The sequence below is a fragment of the Amblyomma mixtum genome, chromosome 3 (genome assembly GCF_055824585.1).
Source record: "Amblyomma mixtum isolate Tamu chromosome 3, ASM5582458v1, whole genome shotgun sequence".
Classification (NCBI taxonomy): Eukaryota; Metazoa; Arthropoda; class Arachnida; order Ixodida; family Ixodidae; genus Amblyomma; species Amblyomma mixtum.
This window is the reverse complement of record NC_143014.1, coordinates 343,856,077-343,865,209: the sequence shown is the minus strand read 5'-3', so window position 1 is coordinate 343,865,209 and position 9,133 is coordinate 343,856,077. Positions and strand designations below refer to the sequence as shown.

At 47.5% G+C, this 9,133-nt stretch overlaps 1 pseudogene; it reads right to left on the bottom strand.

The window, feature by feature from the left end:
• Window positions 1–209: 209 nt before the first annotated feature.
• Window positions 210–3,450, bottom strand: LOC149356192 (uncharacterized; annotated as a pseudogene).
• Window positions 3,451–9,133: the final 5,683 nt, after the last annotated feature.

The window sequence follows — 9,133 nt, the reverse complement described above, 5'->3', positions numbered from 1 at the left end:
AAAAAAAACACCGTCTACTGCGCATTGTGATAGTTTTATTATTTATTATGTTTTGCTTAAAACTTTCACGTACAGGTATAATGATGCTCACAATAAAGTTGCCCTGTTGAAGAGTATTTGTACAGCTAGTCTCACTCCTACAATAACAAACGACGAGACACCAGCAATGAAGTGTTCGCAAAGCATTTTTATTGCTTTGGGAATAAAACTTACTTCTTCTTAAGCGTTGCTGCTTTCCGGGCGGCAGCCTTCTGCTGCGCATTGTCTTGTATGGCGTCATTTCTCAGTTTGCAAAAGTTGTTTAAAACAACGTTGGTTGCAACGCGAACCACCAAGCGCACGAGAGTTTGTGCAGTGTGGCCATTTTCACATGTCTCAATGTCATGTTCTTCCAGGAGGGAAATCGTCTGTGAAATCACGACACCGCGTTGATTCCTACAGGAGAGAAAATCTTCCGCGTTTGCTCCCAAAGACAACTTCTCTGCAACTAGTTTTGTCATCAGTACCATGTGAACTGTGCATGGCTGGGGAAACTTCAGCCCTCCTCTTGACGGGTTAGCTATCATGGCAGTGTTTTCCGCTTCGATCTCTCGATTTTCAATCACCAATGTGCTGAAGCAAGCAGAACATGAAAGCTTCTTTAAAGCAGCATGAGCAGCATATCCTGCAATATAAACAATAGCATCCATGTCAGAGTGGGCGCGTGTAATATCGTCGTCGCTGACAGCCACAGAAAAGTTGCACGCCACAGGATCCTCATTTACGTCTTCAGATTCTGTTTCCTCGCATGGAAATGTCAGAAGTTTTTGAAGACGAAGCTTCTTTTCACATTCGTAGAGCTGACGCACGGAAATGTGGTACTGTGCTCCTGCCAGCTGGCGGTAGCGGCCGAACCGGTCTTCTAGCGGATCCGTCTAAAATTTGCCCAGCAGCACGTACTTGAAGTGAAGCTCTTCTAAGCAGTATCGCGAGAGTTCTACCAGGGAATAGCATGTCAATCGCAAAGCACTGTGTGTCTCTTTCGTCAATGAGCCACTGGTGATGTTGATTCTCGCCCAAGCGTCCAACCAGTCGACAATGCCACTCAGGAAAGCCAACTGTGTGTCATCAACAGACCTTACAGGGTCTTGCATGCTGTCCCTTAGCCTCTGGCCTTCGCAAGGGGTCTTAACATTGACTATTTGCCACCATCTGAGTATGATGTCAATGAAGAGAGCGGTCGACTCAGCTTGAGGAATCTTGAACGCGGAACCATGTGTTCTGAGGGCATTTGACACAAATTGGTTAATGACGTCGAGAACGAGCTTTACATTTTGCCGCTCCATTGAGGTTGGATTCACGGCTTTTGCGTTCAGTCTGTAAGCAGCCTTCACAAGCGACGTCTTCTCTGAAGAATAAAGCTGCCGCACACCTGCGACAGAAGCAGCTTTCATACGAGGAGGCCCTTCAGGCATTGCTCCACTCAAGTCCATTTCAGAGAAATAGAGGCATGTTCCAGGGTTTTTCTGGTTAATCCAATTGTTCCTGATGCACTTCAAGAGATGCACAGGATCGACCACGTAGAAAAGAGGGCGAGCGTTATCGGCTGGATGGGGATAGACAATGCTCACCTGAGGACTTGCAGCAAATAACGACATCATCTTGCGGTTCAGAGCATTGTTGTCGGTTATCACAGCGATAATTTTAAGCCCCATTTTCTCAACGTTAATGATGATGTTTTTAGCATGTTCGTGCAAAATTTCTACGCTCAGTTTGCTCACAGGTAATATGTGAATGACGTCCTTGTTTGCAGAAAGAAGTGATTGCACCATGAACACATGGGCTGTTGTCGCTGGTTCCGTGGAATGTGCCGACGATCCTACGATTGTGCCCCCTTTGTAGTCGAAGTATGGTTTTATGTGGATCTCATCGATCATCAGGGTCACTGTCTTCTCGTGGTCTTTCATTGATTTGACTCGTTCTCGGATGTAGGAGAGAGAGTGCGGTTGATTTTGCTCCAGAAGAGGGTCAGCTTTGTAATTTGAGCAGACACGGCGCAGTGTAGAAGGATGGGGCAGAATGATTCTTGATGCAGCTCTCGTGAAGTGATATGCGTGAGGAGAAATTGAATTCAGAATACTGGCGAATACCAGCAGCTCTGCGCTATACACAGGCTGTTTCGCGAGGAGAAGATCTATCTGCTCAACCAGAAATTTCAGCAAAGCAGAGTGCTCTTTCGTCGTATCACTGTCCTCAATGAGGTCTGCAAGCAGTGAACTGACAAACTGCAATACTTTAGTATGTTTCGACACTTTCGTCAGCTCAGGTATATTACTCAAGCCTTTCTCGAGTTCCTCTAGCAGTAAGGACAGGCTGGAGATGTCACATACTTGAATTGGCAGAATTCTGCCCGAAGGAAGAGAGAAGCTTCACTCCGTTCAGGAAAACAGAAAGTGACAGATCAGGGAGAATTACGAAGGTGTATTTCACATTCGGTGAAGGATCATTCTCGATGAGAAGGAACCTAACGCACTGCTCATCGACAGAAACGGTCCAGAATTTCGTGTTGCAGATCCCAGGCAGCTTAGATTTGAAGTCCTCGTAAGATGAAACTTTGTTTTTTTTTTCTGTTCAAGTTCATTAGACACAAGTGACTTCCTCATAGCCTCCTACAAAACAGCGTTTTCCCTTCTTGCTTTTTTTGTATCTGGCGATTCACTCCGTCCTGGCGTTGAGGACAAGTATTTTGGACAGTTTGCAAACACAGAAGGCACAGCATCATTCTTCAGCTGCAGTCTATCACGCTTCACCTCTATTGTCTTCCCTGTCAATTCATCTTGGTGAGACAACGTCGTAATGAAGTCGCCTGCGTGGAAGTGCTGTTCACACACCTGCACGAGAAAATGACGCAAGGCCATTCGCCATGACTCTCCATTGCCTAAACACTAAGTAAAAAGAGTTAATAGTGCACAGCTTTTACACATTTGCCACACAAACAAGAAAAAATCGCAGCGCGGAGGCCAAAACAGGAAAACTTATACCAAGCAGGACAAACATCAAGTTATACGAGCTAAAACATGAGAATGACGTTCGTCTAAGCTACGGCAGCGAAAATTTTCACATCCCTGACCAAATGCATCGCAAGCCTTATGGACATCCACAGAAATAAAATGCTTCCTCGACAATTAATACATAAGTTAAAGTGCTATCATTGCCTATAAAGCCAGCATGCCTTTCCCGGAGTCACAGCCTTTAACAATCGCGAAAGCTCACAACTAAGATAATTACCAGCGCCTACTAATCAATATTTCAGAGTCTTACCCTCGAATGCACTGTAGGAGTGAAATCCTTCTGTGGAATGGCTCGCAACCAAGCTTTTCTTCGTGCTTCGACTCTTGGGAAGCAATAAACACGTACTTTTGGGCCATTCTGGTAGTTTCCGCGGCACCTGGGAACACAGCACCGGCCCATGTTTCACAAAATTGTACTCACAACACGGCAGGCATTCAGCGATTAACTCCAGGCGAGAGCTAGCACTGGTACGCACGCCACACAAGGAACGGCCGCACGGAACCGATACAGTCGTGCGAGGACCGAAAACATATAAAATCAACGCCAGACTGAAAGACTCTGGCAGCAGCTAGACGCTCACTGCAAGACCGCGTTCGTGTCTGTGCTTGCCCGGGCAAGCGCGAGCACATCGAGGGAGACAACCGAGCGGAGCCGCGCTCGGCGAGCAGCCGGACACTTAGCGTCACGTAGCACGTGTGGAAAGGAGGGCCTGGAGAGGCCTTAAGAGTTTTTGAGGGTGTTGATACTGGCCGCGAATAGCAGTGTTTCAGTCGTGGCAGAGCAGTTGAGCCGAAATTCTGAGCTCCGAAGGCGGTCGGAAGCGTTCTAGAATTATGCAACGCCAGCCGGACACGTATGCATGCCGACTGTACTGGCCGCGCATAGGCAGTGTTTAAGTCGTGGCAAAGCAGTTGAGCCGAAATTCTGAGCTCCCAAGGCGGTCGGAAGCGTTCTAGAATTATGCAACGCCAGCCGGACACGTATGGATGCCGACTGTACTGGCCGCGCATAGGCAGTGTTTAAGTCGTGGCAAAGCAGTTGAGCCGAAATTCTGAGCTCCCAAGGCGGTCGGAAGCGTTCTAGAATTATGCAACGCCAGCCGGACACGGCCGTGAGTCGGGCGCGCCCATTACGTAGCGTACAACACGATATCTCAAAGGGGACGGAGAGAGCGAGCGCGCCCAGCGCGGTATCTGAAAGGGAGTCGGGAGTCAGGCGCGCCCATTACGTAGCGAACAACACGGTATATGAGGAGGAAGGTGGAGAGGAGGAAGTGGGGGTGGACGCCGCGCGGTCGCTGAGAGCAACACTGTGGTCGTCAAACTCGTCTGCACTTTCGGACGCATGCAGTCTGGCAACATTGGTACTGAACTGGCGGTCATCTTTAAGTTACGCCAGCCGGATCCATGCCAATAAATTAAATACCGATTACGCAAATGGGCAATGCGGAAATACATACGCTCGCTGGCATGCGATAGTGATTACGCCCATAGAGATGCTACTGCGATGAAATGTAACTACGATGAAGTGATTTCGTTATGCCGATTCGCTGAAACCGTTCTGCTTCTAAGAAAAAATTGCTGCCAGTCGCCAGCGTGTGGCTCCATCTGCTGTTCTCGCACTGCTCCATCTTCAATTCTCTGTCTGGCGACTTATATCTACTTCTCGCAGTCATATTTCCCGTTCTTAGTGTCTGACACGACAGGCATATGATTGTTAGCGTTTTTTTTTCGTGGAACGCTTGGGTAACAGAATACGTTGAGCCTTCACAACAATCTGCCTCGGCTATACCGGGTACAGGTGGGTGATGGGGGGTGGGGAGATGGGTGAAAGTTTTTGAAGGTGCACTTTTACCAGTGAATACCCTGATGTACACCCACGTGAGTGTGCATCAAGGATGGAGACTGCACGCACGCAGCGCGGTTATTTTTGGGAAAGCAGGCTATACTGCTTACGCAGTAAAAAGAACTAAAAGAGTATGCATAGTCGAACCTCTGACTCCGAGCGGGATTCGTACTAATGGCGGCGCAACAGAAAACTCTGTTTGCAGGTGCTTTAGGCTATTTGGCTATCTTGTAGGCTTCTTTTTATGGTTGTTGCATGGAATATTTGGAACCTCTCTGACCCTCCTCATGCCTTAGTTGACCGCTTCGAATTCAGCGATCTCGGCATAAGGTCTCATGCCACCATAACTCCCTGCCTCCGCCCGCGCATGAAAATTCCAGACGGTGCACAGGCCATGAAAGGGGAACGAGTCAGGAGGTTGAACTTGCGCAGCATATTCCTCCAGCGTTCAAGTGCACTGCTGTCTGAACAGTGACCTCGTGGAACGCAGCGGTTCTGCGTCCTATGAACACGAAGAGTTCGCGCGGAATTCCCGAGTTTTTCATCGCAGACATAAATGTTATAACGAAATGTATGATTTCAATGGGTTTTTTAAGAGACTGCTTAAGTATGTCCCAAAAGAATACAGCATCATGACAAAAATGTCACTTTATTGCTGAAATTGCTTCTCGTTGCTCGCACAGGTAGAAATGCACTGACCACAGCACAAACGCCCCTTTGGCGCGGAGGTACAGTGGTGAGCAGCCTTGTCTAGAGAGCTCGGGCGGTGCACTTCCTTGCATACAAATCCAGATTTTGTGGCAGCCTCTAGGGTCCAGCTGGAACGATTGCACGGAAGTAGCGCCAGATAGCCTCGTAAACAAAGCAGGCATGAAAACTTTGCCCTGTAATGAGGGGCTGCTCTCTAATTTCGGTTTTTGTTACCAAGTGCGCACTGCTCAAGCGCTCTAGACAAGGCTGCTCACCACTGTACGTCCTAACATGTAAGGTGCATGTCTGAAGGGTGAAAAAGGTTTTTGCGGCCGATTGAAACTACAGTCGAGGCCACTTATAATGAACCTGACGGTCACGTGGGTTCCATTCGTTATATCTGATGTTCGTAGCAAGTGGATTCTTCTTACAACAGCCAAAAATACTAAGGCCGCTAAAAGTGGCAATTATTTCTTACAACACTCCGTTATGCGTGCCTACTTGTGCAAAGCAGAGCCTGCCGCGGCTGTTTACAGGCTATCTAGGGCGGTCATTTAATCATCGTCGAGACCTTGCTGCCAACTATCAAATTTAGGGAGGGGTATAACTAATCGTGGTTGAAGTTTACACGGGAACTGGTGGCAGGTTGGCCATATAAATGAGATTGCTGGCAGTAGGGAAAGCTCGCACTTGGTGTTCAACGTCTCCGTCAGAGCAGGCACTTCTGCGATTTTGTGGTCTGCAGGAACGTAGTTATCCGAGGAAACATTCGGTCGGCTATGGATCAACGAATCTTTGCCAGAAACCTGCAAGCATCTGGTCACGCGTGTTTTCGAGATTCTTCTGCCGTTACTATGCTTATGCAACGACGAAGTAGTGCAGCGCTTGTAGCACAGAATGGGTCCGTTGCACTGTGCGCTATATAACAATGCCTGCACATGGCAGCGCTGCAAAACATGGAGACGACTGGGCAGGCTATGCATACCACGTGACTGGCATGGCCAGCAAGGATTTCAGAATTATCTAATCGCTGCTGTTAGTTGATACGCGACCATGGTCAGTAGCTTCGCTTTTGACGATGCCCCTTTCTCACGCGCACCGCGCTTCTTCTACTCGACATGCTTTGCCGAGCCGGCGAACGCGTAGGCAATGATTGCCCTCGTTGGCCATCGACGCGGGCTTGGCCGGCGGTTACTTACTATTTCAATAGAGAATTATAACATATCGTTACCGTGTTTACTTTAGCGTTTACAGTGTTACCGGAGGAAGGCTTTCCGATTAGCGCTGCGCACAGCAGTACCGCTTTTTACTTCCAGTTCTGGGTTGACATGTTCTTTCCGAGGCGGTGTCGTCAAGGTTGAGAGGCGCTATTTCATCTGCGTGCTGAGCGGAAGGACGACCTCTACAACCTCGTGGTAGTTCACCAAGCCACCTCGTTCGCTATAACCAAGTGGTGTGGCCAGAGTTGTTCGCTGTGTCTGCGACGAATTTCCGTTGCCCTTATGCATATTTTCACAGTAGCACCACACCCGCTCGTAATAAGCGAGCGTTCGTTATATCTGTGGCCATTAAAGTGGGCTCCACTTTACATCCCTGACTTCGCTGTAATACACTAGTATCAAGAAAGTCTAAGTAAGGCTGTAGATGTATGGGTAGAGGAAGTAATGACCGATCGCAACATTTGTCATCTGCCTTGTGGAGAGGCCGTACAGGTAAGTAAAAGCCAGTGCTCCCACGAGGCTCTCGTTGGATGGGGGAAGGGCGGTGGAGGGATTCTCGAACATTTTCTTACCATGTAGTAAAGGAGGAGGGGATGGCTAGTCGGTTTCGGGTTGACGCGAAGGTATCTGTCTGTATGTATACGTGCCGATACATGACAGTTTCATTTCTCAGTAGTGCGCGGGAACGTAGAGGGCGCGTGCGGCAGGAATTTTGGGGCCCCGTAAGTACACTGCATACGAAAAAGTCCCAACTGACTAAAGCTTCAAGGGAGACCTATTACTCGCGCTACGGGGTCTCCCTAACTGCTCAAGCAGGAGGGTCTTGTAGATGCAAAATCCATCGGCTTTTCGTCCTACACCTCATAAGGTGTATTATAGCGTACATACATAGCCGATTTTCAATAATTTCGAGTTCATTTCATTTTGCTGCTCTTACCATAAATTGGTATTTTTGCTGCGGACAATAAAAAAAATTGGTAAAGTGAGAACATCTCGAATTAAACAATTTTTTCCTGCTCAAGTAACGCAGTGAACACAACAAAAGGAAGCCGGGAGACGACACGAGCGCTGACTAACAACTGGTTATTTTATTCTGGGAAAAGTGTATAAAGGCGCAGGACACAGGAGACAACCCCAAAAAACAGAACAAACGTGAAAACTTAAAAACCATACTGCGCATGCACATCACAGTCGAGTCGTGACGTATTTTTCAACGAAATTCGAAGAGTATCTTTCATAGTAGATGGCACTCCCCTATCTCCTGGACCTCACACAATGCCACGAAAGCCTGACTCCTTATGGACCAAATTGATAGATGGTGAAGCAACCCACTCATCTGCTTCCTTCCTGATCCCATTGGCCTCGACCATTTGCCTACAAATGCAAACAGGGTTATTAAACAGGACACTTGTCTTATCTACTGGAGGAAGCAATCGTTGCACTCGCTGCGATGGAAAGCCAAGTTTTACGACACCGCTAATTTTTTCACCCATCTTTGATGTTCGAACAAATGCTCATTGCTTCCCCACTTAGAAAGACAAGTCTCCTGTTTAATCACCCTGATTGAATTTGTAGGGAGACGTGGAGCCTTTTATGATCAGGAAGGATGCAGATGAACGTGTTGCTTCACCATACATCAATTTCGTAGATAAGGAGCCAGGCTTTCGTGGCAACTGTGTGAGGTCCAGGACAAGGGAGTGCCGTCTACTGTGTATTATAGTCTTCGAATTTCGTTGAAAAAGATTTCATGACTCGACTATAATGTGCATGCGCAGTATGGTTTTTTAGTGTTAATCTTTGCTCTTCTGTTTTTTGGATTGTTGACTGTGTCCTGCGCCTTCATATAATTTTCCGAGAATGTAATAACCAGTTGTTAGTCAGCGTCTGTGTCGTCTCCAGACTTTCCTTTTCTCCTGTTTACTGCGGTGCTTAAGCAACCGTTACAAACTAGCCTAGTTTTATGTTCTCGTAAACAAATCTTTGCTTTTTTTTATTTTGTATAGAGATGTGCAAGAAAAAAGAAAACGCCTAGCAAGGTTGACTGAAACCCATCTGCGTTCTAATTTTTTTTTGTCCTGAACCCGTTTGAACCGGTTCGAGACGGTTCGAACCGGTTCGAACCGGAACAGAATGGCCCTCTGGAGCCGAACCCAGAACTGAACCCGAAAGGCGTGAACCCGAACCGAACCCGAAAAAATGCCGGTTCGACAGCCTGGTTGAAACCGAAACCGCTTGAGAGAAAAATTTTATTATCAATTATTTAGCGGCCTTAGGCTGATACGACATGGTGATTCATTCATAGCAGTGTCTTCCGCGTCATTATAGAG